Here is a 25,711-nt window from a genome sequence, read left to right as displayed (position 1 = left end):
CCATCAAGCCCAGATTTGCTTTTCTGTTTAGCACTCTTTTGCACCAACTGTATATAACTTTTTCATATTCACTGGTCGGTAAGCCCGTACTAAATAACACTTGCCTCTTGTAAGTTTTGTAAGCCCTGATACTAAGATATATAACTCTTCATTGATCTCTGTAAAGAGGGATGCTCTCAGAACCCAGTGAGCCAGTGCAGAAAGCCTCTTTAGAGGGATTACAGGACTGATCCTAGCTAATGTAGTGGAGAAAGCCAGTCACAATATACTTACACAAACACGCCCCCTCACAAACACAAAAACTAAGCACTTAAACAGAGGGAGTGTGTACATGCCATGTACACACCCACACAAATATAATATCTGACATAATTATTTACCTCCTAAACCTGTCCAAGTCAGATTTACCTAGTAACTAACATTACCTAGTGCCTAACACTATGTGTAAGCGTGTTCCTATGCACGTTATAACATTGGGCAGAAAGCGCATTTATTTATTAATTTGATCTCCCACACATAGGAATGCTGCCTTGGGTATCCAACTAGCTATCACAGCCTTGCGTCAGAATTAGACGTTCATCCATGATTCTCAAATGTCACATTTGACCTTAACAGTGTTAAGTCCAAATGTATAAGGTTAGGGTTAAGTTTAGGCATTGACTCTGAAATCTTAAAGTTAGGCATTGACTTCAAATGGTTAATGTAAGGGTTAAGGTTTGGGATAGGCTTAAAACAGAAATCTCAAAAACAACTTTCTGTCGCTGGATTTAAACTTACAACCTTTTGAATCAGAGGCAGATGCCCTGTTTTGCATCCACAGCATCCTAGCAAAACCCAAATCTACTTGAAGGTAACAGTGTTCATTGTTACGCCTAGAGACAAGTTTTCACGTCATCTCCCGACGTCCTCAGACATGGAAGGATGTCGAAAATGGACTTTTATCACGTGTTATCTGGCTGTGGGTATTAATACAACATTTCCAGCACCACCGCAAAGGCTGCTGTCATTTTGCTAGGCTCCAGCTACTTTAAACACAGGCTAGGACATGGTCTGGAGCTGTGTGTGTGTGTGTGTGTGTGTGTATGTGTGTGCGCGCATGCATATGTGTGTTTGTGTTGTGTGTGCATATGTGTGTGTGTGTGTGTGTCTTGCCATGCTGATCGCGTTTCTCCTCAGACCATCTGATTTCTATTAACATTGAACATGAAGAGTGACTTATGGGAAATGCAGCAAGCCATTCGTCAGATGGTGACCTCTGGGGAAAAACCTCTCCGCCATGGTGTTTGTCCCCCTAGGGGAGCTATCTGTAGAGCATAAATATTCAATATATTCCCGGGCTGAGCATGAAACTTTGGCCTTCATGTGGATGACATAGATTGTGCATGCAGTTGTTATGCTGTCTCATGAGAGAGGTGGCCATTTTTCAGACACTGAGCCAATCATGGCACCAATCTGCCAAGAGTGTCCTCTTCTGTGTCCATCAGAGCACAATGATTCTTTAAAACAACCATCAACATTCTGATTATGGTACTGTCATAGCAATGGGAAGTAGCAGCACCCCCTGCAAAATCAGAATGAAAAATATATATTTATGAAAAATGTATACTGTATATATTATTTGTATCAGTCGACCAAAATAGATGTCTGTAGTGCGGGCATTTTTTGTTGTTGCAGCACCTCAGCTTTGGCAAAAATGGTAGTTGTATTATTAAGTACAGTATCTTTCAAGATTCAATAGTTGGAATTGTGAGAAATCTTGTAAGAGTTGTTGCCCTGTCCCTTTCTATGCCATTGAATCCAGAAAGAACAAAACTCTGACCTCAAACATCTACATCAAAATGTCCAAAGATATGGGAAAAGACAAAAAACATCCACATCAAATTACATGGAAAACAACCACTTGTTGTGCAGTATTAATTTACCATCCTTACAAAACACTTAAGGTAATAGTATATTACTGTGTTGTGCATAGGCTGGTCACCTAGGTTTGTACCTGTAGACTACACCATGAAGAAAAACAATGCACAATACAGTAATTGGGTGTATTGAGACGTCAAGTGGTTTGGGATGATGTCAAAACAAATCAAATTTTACTTGTCACATACACATGGTTAGCAGATAGCAATGGGATAGCGTCCCACCTGGACAAAAGCCAGAGAAAATGCAGAGGGCCAAATTCAAATAAATTACTATAAAATTCAAACCTTCATGAAATCACACATGTAAGACACCAAATTAAATCTACACGTGTTGTGAATCCAGCCAACGTGTCAGATGCTATTATCTGAGGATAGCACCTCCGTAAACAAAGAGAGAGAAGCATATTTCAACCCTGCAGGCGTGACACAACGCAGAAATAAAAATATAAATCATGCCTTATACTTGACGATCTTCTTCTGTTGGCACTCCAATATGTCCCATAAACATCACAAATGGTCCTTTTGTTTGATTAATTCCGTCCATATTTATCCAAAATGTCAATTTATTTGGCGCGTTTGATCCAGAAAAACACTGGTTCCAACTTGCGCAACGTGACTACAAAATATCTCAAAAGTTACCTGTAAACTTTGCCAAAACATTTCAAACTCCTTTTGTAATACAACTTTAGGTATTTTTTATAGTAAATAATCAATAAAATTGAAGACGGGATGATCTGTGTTCGATACAGGAAGAAAACAAACTGACGCTACCTTTCTGGTCACGCGCCTCTAGCAAACAGTACACTTGAAGTGACCCTCGTTTTGAACAAGGATAATTCGTCATTACACAAAAGAATAACCTCAACCAATTTCTAAAGACTGTTGACATCCAGTGGAAGCGGTAGGAACTACATGAAGGTCCCTTAGAAATCTTGATTCCCAATGAAAACACATTGAAAAGAGTGACCTCAAAAAAATAAAATCTGAATGGTTTTTCCTCTGGGTTTCGCCTGCGACATAAATTCTGTTATACTCACAGACATGATTCAAACAGTTGTAGAAACTTCAGTGTTTTATATCCAAATCTACTAATAATATGCATATCTTATCCTCTGGGGATGAGTAGAAGGCAGTTGAATTTGGGCATGCATTTCATCCGGACGTGAAAATACTGCCCCATGTCTCCAAGAAGTTAACCTCTTGGATCTCTAGGGGCGCTATTTCATTTTTGGATAAAAAACGTTCCCGTTTTAAGCGCGATATTTTGTCACGAAAAGATGCTCGACTATGCATATTCTTGACAGTTTTTGAAAGAAAACACTCTGAAGTTTCAGAATCTGCAAAGATATTGTCTGTAAGTGCCCCAGAACTCATTCTACAGGCGAAACCAAGATGATGCGTCAACCAGGAAATGAGCAGAATCTCTGAAGCTCTGTTTTCCATTGTCTCCTTATATGGCTGTGATTGCGCAAGGAATGAGCCTACACTTTCTGTCGTTCCCCCAAGGTGTTAGCAGCATTGTGATGTATTTGTAGGCATATCATTGGAAGATTGACCATAAGAGACTACATTTTCCAAGTGTCCGCCTGGTGTCCTGCGTGGAATTCGGTGCGCAAACGCCAGCTGCTTGTACTTTTCCATTTGATTGAGGGGAGAAACCATGCTTCCACGAACGATATATCATTGAAGAGATATGTGAAAAACACCTTGAGGATTGATTCTAAACAACGTTTGCCATGTTTTCAGTCGATATTATGGAGTTAATTTGGAAAAAAGTTCGCGTTTTGAGGACTGAATTTTCGTTTTTTTTTTGGTAGCCAAATGTGATGTAGAAAACGGAGCTATTTCGAATTCACAAAGAATCTTTTTTGGAAAAACTGAGCATCTGCTATCTAACTGAGAGTCTCCTCATTGAAAACATCCGAAGTTCTTCAAAGGTAAATTATTTTATTTGAAGGCTTTTATGTTTTTGTTGAAATCTTGCGTGCTGGATGCTAACGCTAATGCTAACGCTAAATGCTACGCTAGCTAGCCACTTTTACACAAATGATTGTTTTCCTATGGTTGAGAAGCATATTTTGAAAATCTGAGATGACAGTGTTGTTAACAAAAGGCTAAGCTTGAGAGATGGCATATTTATTTCATTTCATTTGCGATTTTTCATGAATAGTTAACGTTGCGTTATGGTAATGAGCTTAGGTCTGTAAATAGAATCCCGGATCCGGGTTTGGTAGACGGAACAGGTTAATGCGAGTGTAGCGAAATGCTTGTGCTTCTAGTTCCGACAATGCAGTAATAACCAGCGAGTTATCTAACTTAACAATTTCACAACAACTACCTTATACACACACGAGTAAAGGGATGAATAAGAATATGTACATAAAAATATATGAATGAGTGATGGTACAGAACGGCATAGGCAAGATGCAGTAGATGGTACTTTCACTGCTATGCGGATGACACACAGCTGTACATTTCAATTAAACATGGTGAAGCCCCAAAATTGCCCTTGTTAGAAGAATGTGTTTCAGACATGGATGGCAAGGAAGTGGATGGCTGCAAACTTTCTACTTTTAAACTCGGACCAAACAGAGATGCTTGTTCTAGGTCCCAAGAAACAAAGAGATCTTCTGTTGAATCTGACAATTAATCTTAATGGTTGTACAGTCGTCTCTAATAAAACTGTGAAGGACCTCGGCGTTACTCTGGACCCTGATCTCTCTTTTGAAGAACATATGAAGACTGTTTCAAGGACAGCTTTTTTCCATCTATGTAACATTGCAAAAATCAGAAACTTTCTGTCCAAAAATGATGCAGAAAAATTAATCCATGCTTTTGTCACTTCTAGGTTAGACTACTGCAATGCTCTACTTTCCGGCTACCCGGATAAAGCACTAAATAAACTTCAGTTAGTGCTAAATACGGCTGCTAGAATCCTGACTAGAACCAAAAAAATTGATCATATTACTCCAGTGCTAGCCTCTCTACACTGGCTTCCTGTCAAAGCAAGGGCTGATTTCAAGGTTTTACTGCTAACCTACAAAGCATTACATGGGCTTGCTCCTACCTATCTCTCTGATTTGGTCCTGCCGTACATACCTACACGTACGCTACGGTCACAAGACGCAGGCCTCCTAATTGTCCCTAGAATTTCTAAGCAAACAGCTGGAGGCAGGGCTTTCTCCTATAGAGCTCCATTTTTATGGAACGGTCTGCCTACCCATGTCAGAGACGCAAACTCGGTCTCAACCTTTAAGTCTCTACTGAAGACTCATCTCTTCAGTGGGTCATATGATTGAGTGTGGTCTGGCCCAGGAGTGGGAGGGTGAACGGAAAGGCTCTGGAGCAACGAACCGCCCTTGCTGTCTCTGCCTGGCCGGTTCCCCTCTTTCCACTGGGATTCTCTGCCTCTAACCCTATTACAGGGGCTGAGTCACTGGCTTACTGGGGCTCTCTCATGCCGTCCCTGGAGGGGGTGCGTCACCTGAGTGGGTTGAGTCACTGATGTGGTCATCCTGTCTGGGGGGGTTATATCCTTCCTGTTTGGCCCTGTCCGGGGGTGTCCTCGGAATGGGCCACAGTGTCTCCTGACCCCTCCTGTCTCAGCCTCCAGTATTTATGCTGCAGTAGTAGTTTATGTGTCGGGGGGCTAGGGTCAGTTTGTTATATCTGGAGTACTTCTCCTGTCCTATTCGGTGTCCTGTGTGAATCTAGGTGTGCGTTCTCTAATTCTCTCCTTCTCTCTTTCTCTCTCTCGGAGGACCTGAGCCCTAGGACCATGCCCCAGGAATACCTGACATGATGACTCCTTGCTGTCCCCAGTCCACCTGACTGTGCTGCTGCTCCAGTTTCAACTGTTCTGCCTTATTATTATTCGACCATGCTGGTCATTTATGAACATTTGAACATCTTGACCATGTTTTGTTATAATCTCCACCCGGCACAGCCAGAAGAGGACTGGCCACCCCACATTGCCTGGTTCCTCTCTAGGTTTCTTCCTAGGTTTTGGCCTTTCTAGGGAGTTTTTCCTAGCCACCGTGCTTCTACACCTGCATTGCTTGCTGTTTGGGGTTTTAGGCTGGGTTTCTGTACAGCACTTTGAGATATCAGCTGATGTACGAAGGGCTATATAAATAAATTTGATTTGATTTTGATTTGATGGTATCGAGTACAGTATATACATATGAGATGAGTAATGTAGGGTATGTAAACATATAAAAGTGGAACTATTTTTATGTTTAGAAATATAACGTACCCAAAGTAAACGGCCTATTTCTCAGGACCAGATGCTAGAATATGCATATAATTGACAGATTAGGATAGAAAACACTCTAAAGTTTCCAAAACTGTCAAAATATTGTCTGTGAGTATGACAGAACTGATATTGCAGGCGAAAACCTGAGAAAAATCAAACCAGGAACGTATCCCAGTTCACGTGATCAAAGCAATCTTGAAGCGTGGAATCAGATTGGTCGGACCAGCGTTGAACAGACCTGAGCGCGGTCTAACTGTTTTGTATAGATAATTATCAGACTCAAGTTACAAGTCCTGGTAAACACTCAAATATATTTAGTTTTAAAAAAATCACGAAAGTAGTGCACTGGGCCTTTACAAGTCCTGTATTTGCAGACCTTTATAGAAGTCTTGAGGGCAGGCAAATTATATTTTTTTTTTCATCCACCCCAGAAAAAAAGAATCGCTGCAACCCCAAATTACTTCCCGCGGCTATGGGTACTGTGATGCACCTTCCTAATTTTGATTTGCATCTTTCATTCTGGATCCATCTGGCTGGATCTATAAGTTTGGATCTATTAGGTTGAAGGGTGGAAACTCTGTGTTTATAAAATAATTCCTTTTTAATTTACAGCCATTAGCAGAAGTCCCGGTTGAATCTTGTGGCTCATGGGCCTACTGTCATCCTACCTACACCATAATCAGATTGGCTCGAGTTCAATCTAGAGGGCCTGTTTCGCTGATCTCAATGCCATAACTCACCAACATTATTCCTATATAGTCCCCATTGGCCTGTACAATAATAGAACAAGTCTCCAGTGATTTACATCAGTTTTTATTCTGTCCTACCTTGCATGGTTCCTACATCCGCGTTTCAGGCCTAGGGCTCGTTTTGTGCTGGTGACACGTTTGATTCATCTCCCTGCCATTAGCTTGGCTACATATCTGCTCTCCATAACCCTACTCACCACCACATAACTTTCAGCATTTACTGCCACTCCCCATGTACACATCACTCAGGGTCATCACAGGCAGTAAACCCTTTAACTCTGTCATAATTGTTTTCTATAGCTTTTCACGTTTCTCCTGTCCCTCTCAACAAATCACGTATATCACTATCTCAATCTGCCTCTCTTATTAAAATTCAGATACTCTTACAAAGACTTCATGTTTAAGATAAGATAGTACTTTATTAATCCCCGAGAGGGCAAATTTGATTGCATCAGCCAAAACATACATCAACACTAAATACAATAAAAACACAACAAGGACACACGAACACTATAAACATCACATCAATGAATATAAAAATAAAGTGTTCATGTAAAAAATGACATGATATGATATTCAATAGATTATATTTTGACATATGAAGTCTGTATTCTATTTGTTTACGCAGTATATGAGCTTTTTGGGTTTAGTGACATATCTTTGACTAATGAGCTGACCCTCTGCTGATTGTTTGGCATGTATGGAGTTATCATGAGAACCATAAATACACTTCTTCACCCTAAAGGAGGCCCCATCGCAACCAATAAAATTGAAATAAGAACCCTGGAAAAAGACCAATGAAATGGTCACATTTGTCAAACCTAATGCCATGAACAGCCCTACACTCACAGAGACAGTTAATTAAGAGACACTTTAATGAAACAATCACCTCCAAATCACATCACTGTCATGTATGTTCTTATCTAACAATTTGTCATTGAAATAGAACGTCTAACGAGGCATCCTTAAAAAACAATGGATCATTTAACAACATGGATTCAACAATGCGTGGGTCAACAATGACATTTGAGGTCAACCACCATCGACCTTATTGCCAACGTAGCCTGACACGTACAGCTAGAAGCATATACAGTAGCCCTTCACTGTATATTGGCACGCCATTTGAATTCATATGTATTTGCATGGTATTTTTTACTATATTGAGATATATAGAGCTACTCTAGTTAGTCTAGGTAAGTCTTTGTTTAATTTATATAAATATTTCATTCTAATCAAACTTCACCAAAAATACCTCTTCCAGAAGGTCTTTCAGAGGAACTTTGGAAAGTGGAAAAACTCCCACTTTGATCAACAGAGGCAGTATGGATGTGTCACAGATCTGGCTTCTATCAATTATCAAAGTCCCGTCTAAATGTCATTCATGGAGATAGAGATGCTATACATACTGTAGAGGCTGGAAGAAATTACAGGCCTGCCTGAAACTGATCGGATGCATGTCACTTGTATTTTACAGTCAGTCAATATACTGAGAGTTATATTGGTAAAACACAGCAAAGTAGTTACTGAGTGTTAAAGATGTAAAAAAAAAGACATTGCATGTGTAGGACATTTATAGAAATGCATGAAGCATCTAACAATACTCACGCAACTGAAAGGTTGCTGGTTCGAAAACCCTGAGCCAACTAGGTGAAACTTGGTCTGTCTGTGTGCCCTTGATCAAGACACTTAACCCAAATTGCTCCTGTAAGTCACTCTGGATAAGAGTGTCTACTAAAGTGTCATGTAAAAATGTATTGAAGAACAGTACATCACTTTTAACACATCAAAACAATGTTTAAGCAGAAATAGCCGAAGGAGATGCTGGATGCAGAAGAGATGCACTGCAAGATAAAGAAGAGAAGGGAAACCAATACAGTAGTCGAGAAGAGAGCAAACATAGGATATTTAATAATGAATCACAGTATTGATTTGTTTGCACTAGGGCAGGATGGGATAACTAGTCTAACAATGTGGCTGGCCTTCAACTCTGCTTTACCACAACACTCAGCCTGAGAGAGAACATTATTAGAAAGAATGAAAGCAAAAATAATTTAGGACATCACACAGATAGCTATTTAAATTGAATCAATAGACACACTAGAGGACAATTCCCCAGAAACAGTCAAATGTAAGACTGATATCAATAAACACTGTCAATAGTGTTTGGCTCTATATGAACAGACTAGCAGAACTTTACCAATATCTAAATTATTCCTAACTCTCTTTCTAGGGAATGTCTGCATGCTGAGGAGATTAACTAGGATCCAAATGAAACATACATAACTGTCATGCCTGCATTAGTTCTCTACCAGAACGCCAGTCTGTTACCATTAAAAATGCTGAAAAGTAATCAAAGTAAATAGTGTAAAGCAGTTTATCCACGTTGTATACATCCTTGAGATGTTATGATTAATGTAAGAAGAGCCAATGTGGCTGATACGGCAAGCCGGGTCATGCATCGGCGCTTTTGACAACTGACTGCCACTCTGCGGAGTCTCATATCGGGCCAAGACCGGCCTGAGGAGACCCCCCCCCCCTCATGTTTTGCAGTGACAGGGGATGGATAGTAAATGGCACCGGTACATAGTTCCTTTTAATTATTATTGTTGACCGTCTTCAACTTTAAAAAATATTGCAAGAAAACATTCAAATAATGGATGGAGAAAAAAAAAGTTAAAACAAATCTTTCTTTATGGTGAATTTTATACATATCTATACATTTTGTGAATAAACATATTCTTCCACACACTGCTGAAGATATCACAGGTACAAAGTCCTTGTGAGTCATGAGTGACTCTGATTCAATCACCATAGACGTTTTATGCTGTCCTAATATGGATACCGTACACATGGCCAATCAGTAGAACGGTAGTTAATGATGGAAGTCGACAAGACATGAGCAGCAGAATGTCCTTTTGGTAGTTATTGGCTGAGTCCCATCCTCACACTGTTCTCCTAGCAGGGTGTTGGTCTGGCTGATGCCAAATGGGTTGAGACGGACCTTCTGCTGTCTCTGTAGGCCTTTTAATTACATACTAAACCCCGGGCTTTGCAGTCTGCCTGTTTGGACTGTCTGAGCTGGAGGACACCAGTGGCCAAGCAAGTAAAGGCACCGGCCGGCCTGGCAATCAAAAAGGTGAAATCCACTCAGTCTTTCTGTAAATGAACTTGGCTCCCATCGAATCCCGTCATTGTCTATTGGCTCGGTGGTGTTTTCCTTATTCAATCTCGTTCTGTGGGGTTACATTTTGTTAAAAGAAGACAGACTTCCCACTGGGCGAAAAATGTTTGAATCATCATTGTCTCCAGGTAATTTTAATGCAAAAAAATCATTGGGATGACACTGAATAAACGTGAAAAACTAATTTGATTTGCAAAAAGTAATCAACGTTATGGCATTCCATATATTTTCACCTAAATTTTTACCTAAATCCGACGACATTGTGAAAAGTTTTTTGATTTCTAACGCCTATTCTAAACACCTCCCTCTGCAACTGGATCCTGGACTTCCTGACGGGCCGCCCCCAGGTGGTAAGGGTAGGCAACAACACGTCTGCGACGCTGATCTTCAACACTGGGGTGCTTAGTCCCTTCCTGTACTCCCTGTTCACCCACGACTGTGTGGCCAAACACGACTCCAACACCATCATTAAGTTGGCTGACAACACAACAGTGGTAGGCCTGATCACCGACAATGATGAGACAGCCTTTAGGGGGGAGGTCAGAGACCTGGCAGTGTGGTGCCAGGCTAGCAACCTCTCCCTCAATGTAAGCAAGACAAAGGAGCTGATCATGGACTACAGAAAAAGGTGGGCCAAACAGGCCACCATTAACATCGACAGGGCTGTAGTGGAGCGGGTTGAGAGTTTCAAGTTCCTTGGTGTCCACATCAACAAACTATCATGGTCCAAACAAACCAAGACAGTTGTGAAGAGGGCATCCAACACATTTTTCCCCTCAGGAGACTGAAAATATTTGGCAATGGTCCCCAGGTCTTCAAGACCACTGAACAATTAATCAAATAGCCATCGGACAATTTACATTGACACCCCCCTCCATTTGTCTTTTACACTGCTGCTACGTTGTTTATTATAGTCACTTCACCCCTACTGACAGTGAGGGAAAAAAGTATTTGATCCCCTGCTGATTTTGTACGTTTGCCCACTGACAAAGAAATGATCAGTCTATAATTTTAATGGTAGGTTTATTTGAACAGTGAGACAGAATAACAACAACAACAAAAAAGAAACTCATGTCAAAAATGTTATAAATTGATTTGCATTTAAATGAGGGAAATAAGTATTTGACCCCTCTGCAAAACATGACTTAATACTTGGTGGCAAAACTCTTGTTGGCAATCACAGAGGTCAGACGTTTCTTGTAGTTGGCCACCAGGTTTGCACACATCTCAGGAAGGATTTTGTCCCACTCCTCTTTGCAGATTTTCTCCAAGTCATTAAGGTTTCGAGACTCGAACCTTCAGCTCCCTCCACAGATTTTCTATGGGATTAAGGTCTGGAGACTGGCTAGGCCACTCCAGAACCGTGTGTTGTGTTTTGGGTCATTGTCATGCTGGAATACCCATCCACGACCCATTTTCAATTCCCTGGCTGAGGGAAGGAGGTTCTCACCCAAGATTTGACGGTACATGGCCCCGTCCATCATCCTTTGATACGGTGAAGTTGTCCTGTCCACTTAGCAGAAAAAAAAACCCAAAGCATAATGTTTCCACCTCCATGTTTGACGGTGGGGATGGTGTTCTTGGGGTCATGGGCAGCATTCCTCCTCCTCCAAACACGGCAAGTTGAGTTGATGTCAAAGAGCTCTGATCACAACACTTTCACCCAGTTGTCCTCTGAATCATTGATGTTCATTGGCAAACTTCAGACGGGCATGTAGTATATGTGCTTTCTTGAGCAGGGGGACCTTGCGGGTGCTGCAGGATTTCGGTCCTTCACGGCGTAGTGTGTTACCAATTGTTTTCTTGGTGACTATGGTCCCAGCTGCCTTGAGATCATTGACAAGATCCTCCCGTGTAGTTCTGGGCTGATTCCTCACCATTCTCATGATCATTGCAACTCCACGAGGTGAGATCTTGCATGAAGCCCCAGGCTGAGGAAAATTGACATTTCTTTTGTGTTTCTTACATTTGCGAATAATCTCACCAACTGTTGTCACCTTCCCACCAAGCTGCTTGGCGATGGTCTTCTAGCAATTTCCAGTCTTGTGTCGGTGTACAATCTTGTCCCTGACATCCTTGGAGAACTCTTTGGTCTTGGCCATGGTGGAGAGTTTGAAATCTGATTGATTGATTGCTTCTGTGGACAGGTGTCTTTTATACAGGTAACAAACTGAGATTAATTAAGAGTGTGCTCCTAATCTCAGCTGTTACCTGTATAAAAGACACCTGGGAGCCAGAAATCTTTCTGATCTGAGAGTGGGTCAAATACTTATTTCCCTCATTAAAATGCAAATCAAGTTATAACATTTTTGACATGCGTTTCCCTGGATATTTGTGTTGTTATTCTGTCTCTCACTGTTCAAATAAACCCACCATTAAAATTATAGACTGATCATTTCTTTGTCAGTGGGCAAACGTACAAAATCAGCAGGGGATCAGATACTTTTTTCCCTCACTGTACATGTACAAATTACCTCGACTAACCTGTACCCCCACACATTGACTCGGTAGCGGCACCCCCTGTATATAGCCTTGTTATTTTTATTTTATTGTGTTACTTTTTATTATTCTTTAGTTTATTTGGTTAATATTTTCTTATAACCAACAGTGCATTTCAAGAAAGAGTTAAGGGCTTCGAAGTAAAAATTTCACGGTAGGGTCTATACATGTTGTATTCGGCGCTTTGGACAAATAAAGTTTGATTTGATATTGGCCATATACCACACCCCCTTGGGACTTATTGATTAATTAGAAAGTGGGTGGTTCGAGCCCTGAATGCTGACTGGCTAAAAGCTGTGTTATGTCAGACCATATACCATGGGTATGACACAACATTTATTTTTACTGCTCTTATTACATTATTAACCAGTTTATAATAGCCATAAGGCACCTCAGGAGTTTGTGGTATATGGCAAATATACAGTATCACGGCTAAGGGCTGTACCCAGGCACTCCGCGTTGCGTTGTGCGTAAGAAAAGCTCTTAGCCTTGGTATATTGGCCATATATCACACCCCCTTGTGCTTTATTGCTTAAATATAAATAATATACCACGCTCGTATAAAAATATTGTCCTCCTTAACATTAAACGGCACCGACCGCCGCTGGTGTATCCAGTTGAAGTTGGAAGTTTACATACACTTAGGTTGGAGTCATTAAAACTAGTTTTTCAACCAATCCACAAATTTCTCGTTAACAAACTATAGTTTTGGCAAGTCACTTAGGACATCTACTTTGTGCATGACACATGCAATTTTCCAACAATAGTTTACAGACAGATTATTTAACTTATAATTCACTGTATCACAATTCCAGTGGATCAGACGTCTACATACACTAAGTTGAATGTGCCTTTAAACAGCTTGGAAAATTCCAGAAAATTATGTCATGGTTTTAGAAGCTTCTGATAGGCTACTTGACATAATTTGAGTCAATTGGAGGTGTACCTGTAGATGTATTTCAAGGCCTACCTTCAAACGCAGTGCCTCTTTGCTTGACATCATCGAAAAATCAAAAGAAATCAGCCAATATTTCAGAAAACAAATTGTAGACCTCCACAAGTTTGTTTTATACTTGGGAGCAATTTCCAAATGGCTGAAGGTACCACATTCATCTGTACAAACACCATGGGACCATGCAGCTGTCATAGGAAGGAGACGGGTTCTGCCTCCTAGAGAGGAACGTACATTGGTGTGAAAAGTGCAAATCAATCTGAGAACAACAGCAAAGGACCTTGTGAAGATGCTGGAGGAAACAGGTACACAAGTATCTATATCCACAGTATATCAAGGCCTATATCGACATAACCTGAAAGCCCGCTCAGCAAGGAAGAAGCCACTGCTCCAAAACCAACATAAAATAGCCAGACTACGGTTTGCAACTGCACATGGGGACAAAGATCTTACTTTTTTGAGAAATGTCCTCTAGTCTGATGAAACAAAAATTGAACTTTTTGACCATAATGACCATCGTTATGTTTGGAGGAGAAAGAGGTTGGCTTGCAAACTGAAGAACACCATCCCAACAGTGAAGCACGGGGGTGGCAGCATCATGTTGTGGGGGTGCTTTGCTGCAGGAGGGACTGGTGCACTTCACAAAATAGATATCAGGAAAATTTGGTGGATATATTGAAGCAACATCTCAAGACATCAGTCAGGAAGTTAAAGCTTGGTCACAAATGGGTCTTTCAAATGGACAACAACCCCAAGCATACTTCCAAAGTTGTGGCAAAATGGCTTAAGGACAACAAAGCCCTGACCTCAATCCTATAGAACATTTGTGGGCAGAACTGAAAAAGCGTGTGCGAGCAAGGAAGCCTACAAACCTGACTCAGTTACACCAGCTCTGTCAGGAGAAATGGGCCAAAATTCACCCAACTTATTGTGGGAAGCTTGTGGAAGGCTACCCAAAACGTTTGACCCAAGTTAAACAATTTAAAGACAATGCAACCAAATACTAATTGAGTGTATGTAAACTTCTGACCCACTGGAAATGTGATGAAAAAAATAAAAGCTGAAATAAATAATTTGCTCTACTATTCTAACATTTCATATTCTTAAAATAAAGTGGTGATCCTAACTGACCTAAGACAAGTCATTTTTACTCGGATGAAATGTCAAGAATTGTGTAAAACTGTGTAAAAGTTGTATGTAAACTTCCGACTACAACTGTACATTGTGAATGATAAGTAATATGTACTGTCAAGTGTTTCCAGATTTCTATGAAATTAGACCTATTATTATTTACAATATGGGTGAAACGGTTTTCCTTACATAGATAATAAAACACTATGTTACAAAGTCCTTAACGAAGGGCCTCCCGAGTGGCACAGCAGTCGAAGGCATTGCATCGCAGTGCTAGAGACGTCACTACAGACCTGGGGTCCATCCCAGCCTGTATCACAACCAGCCGTGATCAGGAGTCAGGTGTGCGGCTGGCTTCCGGATTAAGCGGGCAGGTCTTAATAGGCTCAGTTTGGCGGGTCATGTTTTGGAGGATGCATGACTCGACCATTGCTTTGCCGAGTTGCAGCGATGAAACAAGATTGAATTTGGGGAGATAAAGGGGGTAAAAAAATTACAAGCATACCCATAACATGATGCAGGCACCACTATGCTTGAAAATATGTAGTTTGGTACTCAATACATGTGTTGTATGGATTTTCCCCAAACATAACACTTTGTGTTCAGGACAAAAAGTTAATTGTGTGTCACATTTTTTGCAGTATTACTTTAGTGTCTTGTTTTCCTTATTTTTACTCTGTCAATTGGGTTAATATTATGAAGTAACTACGATATTGTTAATCCATCCTCAGTTTTCTCTTATCACATCCATTAACTTCTTGGTGACAGGGGGCAGTATTTTCACATCCGGATTAAATGCATGCCCAAATTCAACAGCCTGCTACTCATCCCGAGAAGATAAGATATGCATATTATTAGTAGATTTGGATAAAAACACTCAGAGGTTTCTAAAACTGTTTGAATCATGTCTGTGAGTATAACATAACTTATTTAGCAGGCAGAAGCCAGAGGACAAACCATTCAGATGTTTATTTGTTATTTTTTTGAGGTCACTCTCTTTTCAATGGGTTTTCATTGGGAATCCAGATTTCTAAGGGACCTTCTTGCAGTTCCTATCGCTTCCACTGGATGTCAACAGTCTTTAGAAATTGGTTATTCCTTTGTGTAATGAAGAAGTACGGCCATCTTGAACGAGGGTCACTTGAAGTGTACTGTTAGATAGAGGAGCATGACCAGAAAGTTACAGTTTGTTTTCTCCTGTATGGAACACAGATCATCCCGTCTTCAATTTTATTGATTATTTACGTAAAAAAAATACCCAAAGTTGTATTACAAAAGGAGTTTGAAATGTTTTGGCAAAGTTTACAGGTAACTTTTGAGATATTTTGTAGTCACGTTGCACAAGTTGGAACCGGTGTGTTTCTGGATCAAATGCGCCAAATAAATGGACATTTTGGATATATATCGACAGAATTCATTGAAAAAAAGGACCATTTGTGATGTTTATGGGACATATTGGAGTGCCAACAAAATAAGCTCGTCAAAGGTAAGGCATCTTTGTTTACGGAGGTGCTATCCTCAGATTATAGCATCGTTTGCTTTCGCCGAAAAGCCTTTTTGAAATCTGACATGTTGGCTGGATTCACAACACGTGTAGCTTTAATTTGCTATCTTGCATGTGTGATTGAATGAAAATTCGATTTTTATAGTAATTTATTTGAATTTGGCGCTCTGCATTTTCCCTGCGTCCCACATATCCCAGACATTTTAAACTAACGGTTTTAAGGTCCCCATTGGCCTCATCCCTGAGCGGTTTCCTTCCTCTCCGGCAACTGAGTGAGGAAGGATGCCTGTATCTTTTTAGTGACTGGGTGTATTAATACACCATCCACCACCCATCACGACGAGATATCCAAGATGGCAGCATGTCAAGCCATTTGTCTGTAACTAGTACATTTTAAAATACTAATAACCTATCTATTTATGGTTGCGTAACTTCGTTGTTGTGTAGTGCAAACTATTTTATTTTTGCTTGTGTAAAGATCACGGGTCCTCCTCAACTCGGCACTTCATAACTTGAAGTTTACCAAAGTAACCCTGTCTCTTGCTGGCCTGAGTTCCGCCTTAGTCTGCGGAGTGTCTTGTCCAAGCTGCTCCTTTTTGCTCTTCGCCTGGTTGTCAGTGGCAGCTCAACAATCTCAACGTTCTCTCTGTCGACCTCAACACCCAATTGACTCACACGCACAAACACTTACATTCAGACTCATACATACACGCTGTCTCTTGCTCCCCTTATCTTTGTTGGCAGCACCAAGTCATTACAAATTACAGACAGCCAACATGAAAAACTACAAGTAATCTAGTAAAAACCATTGAATTCACAAGAGTATAGCATAATCAAAAACAACAAATTAAAAACATTGATAGGTCAGGGAATCAGCCTCAAAATCCTTCATCGGTGATTTAAAAACACCAATCAGGACAAGTTCTTCCAGTTTAAAAGTATTTTATAAGGCGTTCCAAGACGATGGCTCAGAGGACATAAAAGCCCTTTTACCAAATTCAGTTCGGAGATTTGGAACAGTTAGCAGGATAAAGTCCAGCGAACGAAGAGAGTACCCACCACATTTATGAACAATAAAAATGCCCAAATAAAAAGGTAGTAAACCCAAAATGGCTGTTAATAAAAGTATAAAAGTGACTGAGCCTACGAGTGACTAGAGAAGGCCAGCCAACCCTGGTATACAAAGTGCAGGGGTGCGTAAGGGTTTTGCAGTTTAAAATATATCTCAAAGTGCCATGGTAAAGAGTGTCAATTGATCTCAAACACTGAGCAGAAGCATTCATATATAAAATATCCCCATAGTCTAGTAAAGGCATAATTGTAGCGGATACTAGCCTCCTTCTGGCTTCAAAAGAAAAACAGGCCTGATTCCTAAAATAAAATCCCAATTTCAGCTTCAATTTTTTTGTAAGTTGTTGAATATGCAATTTAAAAGACAGGCCGTCATCAATTAAAATTTGAAGATATTTACATGAGGTTACAACCTCAATCTCCTTGCCCTGACAGGTGAACGGTTCAGAGGTCTATCTCTTGCATTAGAAAACACCATTAGTTTAGTTTTGTCAGTATTGAGGATAAGCTTCAATTGACACAAGGTATGTTGAACAGTATAAAAAGCAGTTTGCAAGTTCTGGAAAGCTTTTGTAAGAGACTTTTGCAAGAGACGAGGCACAACAGTAAATATGTCAGCATCTATCAGTATATATCAGCATGTATCAGTATCATCAGCATAAAAATGAAGTTGTGCATTTTGGACATTTTTGTCTCAATCATTTATAAAAAATAGTGAGTAAGAGAGGACCAAGTACAGAGCGTTGGGACACACCATTAAAGACAGGCAATTTAACAGAAATAAGCCCATCAAAATGAGTGCACTGAGTTCTATCAGACAGATAGTTAGCAGGCAGTTGAATGGTTTGCTCCAAAAGACCTACACTCGACAATCTCTGCCTTAGTATAGCATGATCAACTGTATCAAGAGCCTTAGAGAGATCAATAAAAAGTGAGACACAGTGCTGTTTTTTGTCAAGGGCTTCAGTGATATCATTTAAAACCTTCATGGCTGCTGTAATTGTGCTATGCTTCTTCCTGAAGCCCGATTGGTACATTGATAAAATAGAGTAAGTAAATAAAAACTCTTTTTAGCTGTTCACTTACAAGGGTTTCAAGTATTTTAATCAGGGGTGACAGCTTTGAGATTGGCCTATAATTAATAAAAGAGATGGATCTTCCCCTTTTAAAGTGGTAGGACAAATGCTGATTTCCAGATCTTTGGAATTTCATTCCATTCCAGGGTTAGATTGAACAGATATGTAAGTGGTTCAGCTATGAAATCAGCTGCCAGATTTAAAAAGCAGGGATCCAAAAGATCAGGACCTGCAGGCTTTCTCTGATCTAAGGATTTCAGGGCTTTATGTACCACCTGCACTGAGAATGGCAAAAAGCTAAAAGTTTTACCAGCTCTCACTGGTTCATCCACACAGGGTTGTACAGAGACAGAGTACACTGAATCAAACAGCCTACCAAATGATACAAAGTGTTCATTGAAACAATTCAGCATTTCAGTTTTGTCATATATAGCAACAGAGTCCTTCAAAACACATGACGGTAATTCATTGACATTACTGTTACCAGACATAGACTTAATAGCCTTCCAAAACTTTCTAGGGTCATTCAGGTTATCAGTGGTAACAGACATAAAATATTCAGACTTGGCCTTCTTGAGAAGAAAAGAACACTTGTTTCATAACTGCCTAAAAATAAGCCAATCAGCATCAGAACATGATTTCCTTGCTTTATCCCCGGTTAGATTACGGTCGTGAATAATACAAGACAGCTCAGAAGAAAACTATTATCCCGCCCTTTAACCCTGAACCTGTTTACTATTTGGAAAATAACACCATGAAAGAATTTCCAGGCAGTTTCAACATCAGTGATAGGCTCAATCTTGCTCCAGTCAAAATAAAACAAATCACGAAAGAAAGCCTGCTCATTAAAACACTTCAAATTTCTCTCACGAATAAAACGTGGGTTTGTCTTTGGAACCTTAGTATTTTTAACAGCAACAAAATGGTCACTTAAATCATTACAAAAAACACTAATATTTATGTGGAACATGTGTCAATATCAAAACAATCAGGGTAGATTTTTTATTTTATTTAAATTTTTTAGCCCTTTTTCTCCCCAATTTCATGGTATCCAATTGTTGTAGTAGCTACTATCTTGTCTCATCGCTACAACTCGGTCATGCGAGTCATGCGTCCACCCGTACGGGCTCAGGAGAGACGAAGGTTGAAAGTCCTCCGATACACAACCCAACCAGCCACACTGCTTCTTAACACAGCGCGCATCCAACCCGGAAGCCAGCCGCACCAATGTGTCGGAGGCTACACCGTGCACCTGGCAACCTTGGTTAGCGCCACTGCGCAACCTTGGTTAGCGCCACTCCACAGGAGTCGCTGGTGCGCGATGAGACCCGGACGACGCTAGGCCAATTGTGCATCGCCCCTCCCAGTCGCGGCCGGTTACAACAGAGCCTGGGCGCGAACCCAGGGACTCTGATGGCACAGCTGGCGCTGTAATACAGCGCCCCTTAACCACTGCGCCACCCGGGAGGCCCAATCAGGGTAGATTTATCTGGGCATTTAAGATTTAAGCGAGTGGGTGAGTTAATCAACTGGGTAAGGTTCATAGAATTACAAAACATTTTTAAATCATCAGACACCGGCTTTAACCAACACCAGTTGAGATCACCAATCAAGATCATTTCACTGTAAAGAAGGTTAGACATAAGGTGCGTCAAAGAAGAAAATGCCTCACCGAGAGCAGAGGGGGGTCTATAACAGCCAATTGCAGTTATAGAGAGGCCCATCGAAACCTCAATATTCAAGCAAGAAATTCCAACTGTTTACAAATAGTTTCAGACTTTGCCAAACTTACATGGAATTTAGATTTTACATATATAGCCACACCCCCACCTTTCTTAACCCGATCAGTGCGATAAACATTGTAACCACTTATACAAATATCCTTATCAAAAACTGACTTGCTGAGCCAGGTTTCAGAAAACACAATTACATCAGCATCAGTTGATTTAGCCCAAATCCTAAGTGCAAATTAGGTCGTTAAGGCAATAAATAGGCTATGGTGGCGAAGTAAATACAATATGGAAATTAAACACTGGAATGGTAGATGTGCAAAAGATGTATGTGCAAGTAGAGATACTGTGGTGCAAAAGGAGCAAAATAAATAAATACAGTATGCGGATAAGGTAGATAGATGGGCTGTATACAGATGGGCTATGAACAGGTGCAGTGATCTGTGAGCTGCTCTGACAGCTGGTTCTTAAAGCTAGTGAGGGAGATGGGAATCTCCAGCTTCAGTGATTATTGCAGTTCGTTCCAGTCAGTGGCAGCAGAGAACTGGAAGGAAAGGCGACCAAAGGAGGAATTGGCTTTGGGGGGACCAGTGAGATATACCTGCTGGAGTGCATGCTATGAGTGGGTGCTGCTATGGTGCGAAATAGGTTTAGATTAGAATAGATTAAATTTTTGATTGGAGATGCTTAATGTGAGTCTGGAAGGAGAGTTTACAGTCTAGCCAGACACCTAGGTATTTGTAGTTATCCACGTATTCTAAGTCAGAGTCGTCCAGAGTAGTGATGCTGGATGGGCGGGCAGGTGCGGGCAATGATCGGTTGAATAGCATGCATTTAGTTTTGTTTGCGTTTAAGAGCAGTTGGAGGCCACGGAAAGAGAGTTGTATGGCATTGAGGCTCGTCTGGAGGTTAGTTAACCTCTCTAGGATTGGGGACGCCATCGTCCCACTTGGCCAAAAGCCAGGGAAAATGCAAATAAAATGATATAAAAATCAAACTTTCATTAAATCACACATATAAGTTACTAAATTAAAGCTACACTCGTTGTGAATCCAGCCAACAAGTCAGATTTTAAAATGGCTTTTCGGCGAAAGCATAAGAAGCTATTATCTGATGATAGCACAACAGTAAACAAAGAGAGTAGCATATTTCAACCCTGCAGGCGCTATACAAAACGCAGAAATAAAATATAAATAATGCCTTACCTTTGACAAGCTTCTTTTGTTGGCACTCCAATATGTTCCATAAACATCACAATTGGTCCTTTTGTTTGATTAATTCCGTCCATATATATCCAAAATGTTCATTTATTTGGTGCGTTTGATCCAGAAAAAAACAGCTTCCAATTTGCACAACGTCACTACAAAACATCTCCTTTATATCTACTATATAATATCTACTTTTGTAATACAACTTTAGTTTTTTTTAAACGTTAATAATCGGTCAAATTGAAGACGGGTCTATCTGTGTTCAATACAGGAAGACAACGAACCAACGCTACTTTTCAAGTCTTGCGCAACTCTCAACAGTGTTACCCAGTTCCTAGATGGCCGTATTGCACAAAGGAATAACGTCAACCAAATTCCAAAGACTGGTGACATCCAGTGGAAGCGGTAGGAACTGAAAACAAGTGCCAAAGAAATATTGTTTCTTCACTGATCAGAGACCTCAAAAAAAATCTGAATGGTCAGTCCTCTGGGTTTTGCTTTTTACATACGTTCTATTAAACTCACAGACATGATTCAAACTACTAATAATATGCATATCCTATATTCTTGGCATGAGTAGCAGGAAGTTGAAATTGGCCACACTATTTATCCAAAAGTGAAAATGCTACCTTAAGTAAACACAGTGTCCAAAGAAGGGCCAGAAGTATACAGAATGGTGTCGTCTGCGTAGAGGTGGATCAGAGAATCACCAGCAGCAAGAGCGACATTATTGATGTGTACAGAGAAGAGTCGGCCCGAGAATTGAACCCTGTCGCACCCCCATAGAGACTGCCAGAGGTCCGGACAACAGGCCCTACGATTTGACACACTGAGCTCTATCAGAGAAGTAGTTGGTGAACCAGGCGAGGCAATAATTTGAGAAACCAAGGCTGTTGAGTCTGCCAATAAGAATGTGTTGATTGCCATAGTCGGAAGCCTTGGCCAGGTCGATGAATACAGCTGCACAGTAATGTCTCTTATCGATGGCGGTTATGATATGGTTAAGGACCTTGAGCGTGGCTGAGGTGCACCCATGACCAGCTCGGAAACCAGATTGCATAGCGGAGAAGGTACGATGTGATTAAAAATGGTCAGTAATCTGTTTGTTAACTTGGCTTTCGAAGACCTTAGAGATGCAGGGTAGGATAGATTTAGGTCTGTAGCAGTTTGGATCTAGAGTGTCTCCCCCTTTGAAGAGGGGGATGACCGCGGCAGCTTTTCAATCTTTGGGAATCTCAGACGATACGAAAGAGGTTGAACAGGCTAGTAATAGGGGTTGCAACAATTTCGGCAGATCATTTTAGAAAGAGAGGGTCCAGATTGTCTAGCCCGGCTGATTTGTAGGGGTCCAGATTTTGCAGCGCTTTCAGAACATCAGCAATCTGGATATGGGTGAAGGAGAAATGGTGAGGGCTTGGGCGGGTTGCTGTGGAGGGTGCCGGGCAATTGACCGGGGTAGGGGTAGCCAGGTGGAAAGCATGGCCAGCCGTAGAGAAATGCTTATTGAAATTCTCAAATATAGTGGATGTGTCGGTTGTAACAGTCTTTCCTAGCCTCAGAGCAGTGGGATTAGGTGCTATTATTCTTCATGGACTTTACAGTGTCCCAGAACTTTTTTGAGTTTGTACTGCAGGATGCAAATTTCTGTTTAAAAAAGCTAGCCTTAGCTTTCCTAAGCTTTCCTGCCTGTGTATATTGGTTCATGTATCCTAAAGCACGTGCAATTGCATTTTTTGGTATTTAATTAATCTTTGTTTTTTATTTACTTCTGATTTTTTTGGAAGGGGTCGTTTTGGAAGGAAATCTTTTTTTATCTTGTACATTTCTTTGAATTACTTTATTTTAATAGAGATGTTGAGCGCTGTTAACACCCCAAGTTTCCCTTATCCTACAGTCGGTGGAGAAACCAACTTTTGAGTGTTCAGAGACAAAACACTTAAGTTCTTCTGACTGGAATTGAAATGGCTAGAGTCTTCAGAGGTGTAAGGATAATTAGGAGCTGAAAACTAGGGCATTTGGCACAGTGTAGACCGCTGATAGGCCAGCTCATCATCCTCTATGAAGAAAATAGTAAACAAGTTTGAGGTTGTGTTTTTACTTAGGCCACAAATATGAGTGTAGGATGAGTCAAGAACATTATGTGGACACGAGTTAACAGATTGACTTTTAAAAGTGTGATTTTCAGTGGAAAGTAATTTAAGGGTAACCTTGACTGTAGAGAGAGCCACTGCTGATAAAATGCGGCTTGTAAGAGGCATTTCAGTTCAGAATAAAACCAGAGTAAACCATCTTACCATTTAACATAATGTAGATGGACAAAGACACACAAGCCTGAAGGGTATAATGTAAATGTCCAGCTGATCAGAACAAAAATATAAGTTATGCAAAAAAAAAATTCTCAGGCAAAGATATGTACATGTACACATTATTTTATGAATTACTTTTGCATTCGGCTTTATAGGGGATTCTGACCTGTCCATTCTATATGAGAGTTGGGGAAATTGTTAGTACATGCCTGCATCATTACCATGCTGTCATGGATTCCTGGTGCGTATGAGGCGAATAGAGGGACACGTCTTCCTGAGCATTGTGCTTCTCTGTGCTGTGAGCTAGCTGCACTGCATTTCACATTTCGTATCAAGGTGTTGATTGCTTTCTAATCCCCCTATTTCCCTTCCTCCAGAAAGATCATAAAACTGTAATGAGGAGAAAGGATTTCTCAATGATAAACACTGATTCCACATCACATATTATGATTGGCAGAAATGCAGTTCGACTCCTTTTTGGGGTTAGGGTTCTGTGAGAAAGAAAACATTGAGAGTAAGGAAGCCTCTATTGTTCATAATATTCTACATTCGGTTGGATCCCGATGTATAGGTGCAATATGTATTAGGCTAAAATGCTGGTCCTAAATTACCAAATTGGCACAATATTGTTATGCATAGTACTATTTACCTTTGTTAACATCAGTGAGTTCATTTGAGTACGGCATATCTTAGAGTTGTAAATAAGTGGTCTTCATTTATTTATAGTGTTCTGGAACAGTTGGACTGCTCTGGAGTTGGTTAATATTGGAAATGATGTGGGAGTATGTGGGAATGTATGTGGAAGAATCATATAGACTGAACCAGCTAAATGATATCCATGAAATTATCAAATTATTTATTTTCTTACATTTCCTTCACCTTCTTTATTTTATCGCCTTAAGACATTATTAGAGAAAAAAGAGAGAGGGTGAAAGAGATTGACACCATCCTAAGAAGTAGCAGTCTATGGATTTAAGAAGAACTTCCTGGAAGAAGAAAAAACATCCAGTTCTGATTTCCAGTTTCCCTGGTTACTAGTTGAGTCTGGGCTCTCCGATAACCACCTCTGTGCTTGCTGGGAGCTTTCCATTGGAACACAGGGGCTACATGAAACCCAGCCAGACTTTTAATGAACTGTGGATGGGGAGACCAAAGGCTGTTGACATACAGAGAGGCTCTACTTCTACAAAAGCAGGATCACAACAAGGCATAATCTATTGTTAAAAAAACTAACAAATCCCAACTGTAGTCTTTAATAATATGTATGCTGTGACAATGCAAAAAGCAAAATCAAGTGTTCATTATTGTGATGCAGTGTTTGTGTGTTGATGTGTGTGTGTGATATTTCTACATATTTTGGTGCCCCATGTAAGGGTGATTCTCTACATTCTTGGTGCCCTGTGCAAGGATGATTCTCTAGAGTTTGTATGCGCTACTGTTACAACATTCATACATTTACATAATTTATCATCTGCTGGGCTGATGATGCCGGCCAGTGATGGCTGTATCAAGTGGAGAGCTAGGGGTCAGACACCTGAGGAGCGGAGTACAAAGGTTAACAACATAATTGTGAGGCCGAACTACTCTATGTGTCCAGGAAGAGAGACGCAATCTGTTCACCTGGTGTCTTGATATTGTTCAGCCTTGTTAGTTCTACACTGAGGGGGCATATACTGTTACGCAGACAAACCAGCCATAGACAGTTCATAGATTACTGGCATTTAATGATGAGTTCGTAATTATGAAAATAATTTCTCCAAACTCCATTAGTCAAACATGACACAGAATCAAGGGCATATCATAGCTGCAAATGTGCTGCTTACTGACGTGACCATTTATTGACTTACAGCAATGGGGCACGTATTATTCATATATAATAACTGGAAATAACTGATTGTTTATCAGGGCAAAACTGAAATGTACATTTACTGCTTGGCTAGTTTTTATTTAATTTAATGGATTCTTACACCTCAACATTCACACACATATGGTACGGGCTATGGATAGGTAATCATACATTCATCATCTCTTTCCTCTGAGAATTATTAGTGACTTACAATAAGGCTTCCTCTTAAGTAACTACGTGCTGACTAATATGGTAAAATTAATGAAAGTTCAAAATACTTCAGA

Source organism: Oncorhynchus clarkii, chromosome 25 (genome assembly GCF_045791955.1).
Source record: "Oncorhynchus clarkii lewisi isolate Uvic-CL-2024 chromosome 25, UVic_Ocla_1.0, whole genome shotgun sequence".
NCBI classification, from domain to species: Eukaryota; Metazoa; Chordata; class Actinopteri; order Salmoniformes; family Salmonidae; genus Oncorhynchus; species Oncorhynchus clarkii.
The sequence above is the reverse complement of the archived record's forward strand: the minus strand, read 5'-3'. Positions refer to the sequence as shown.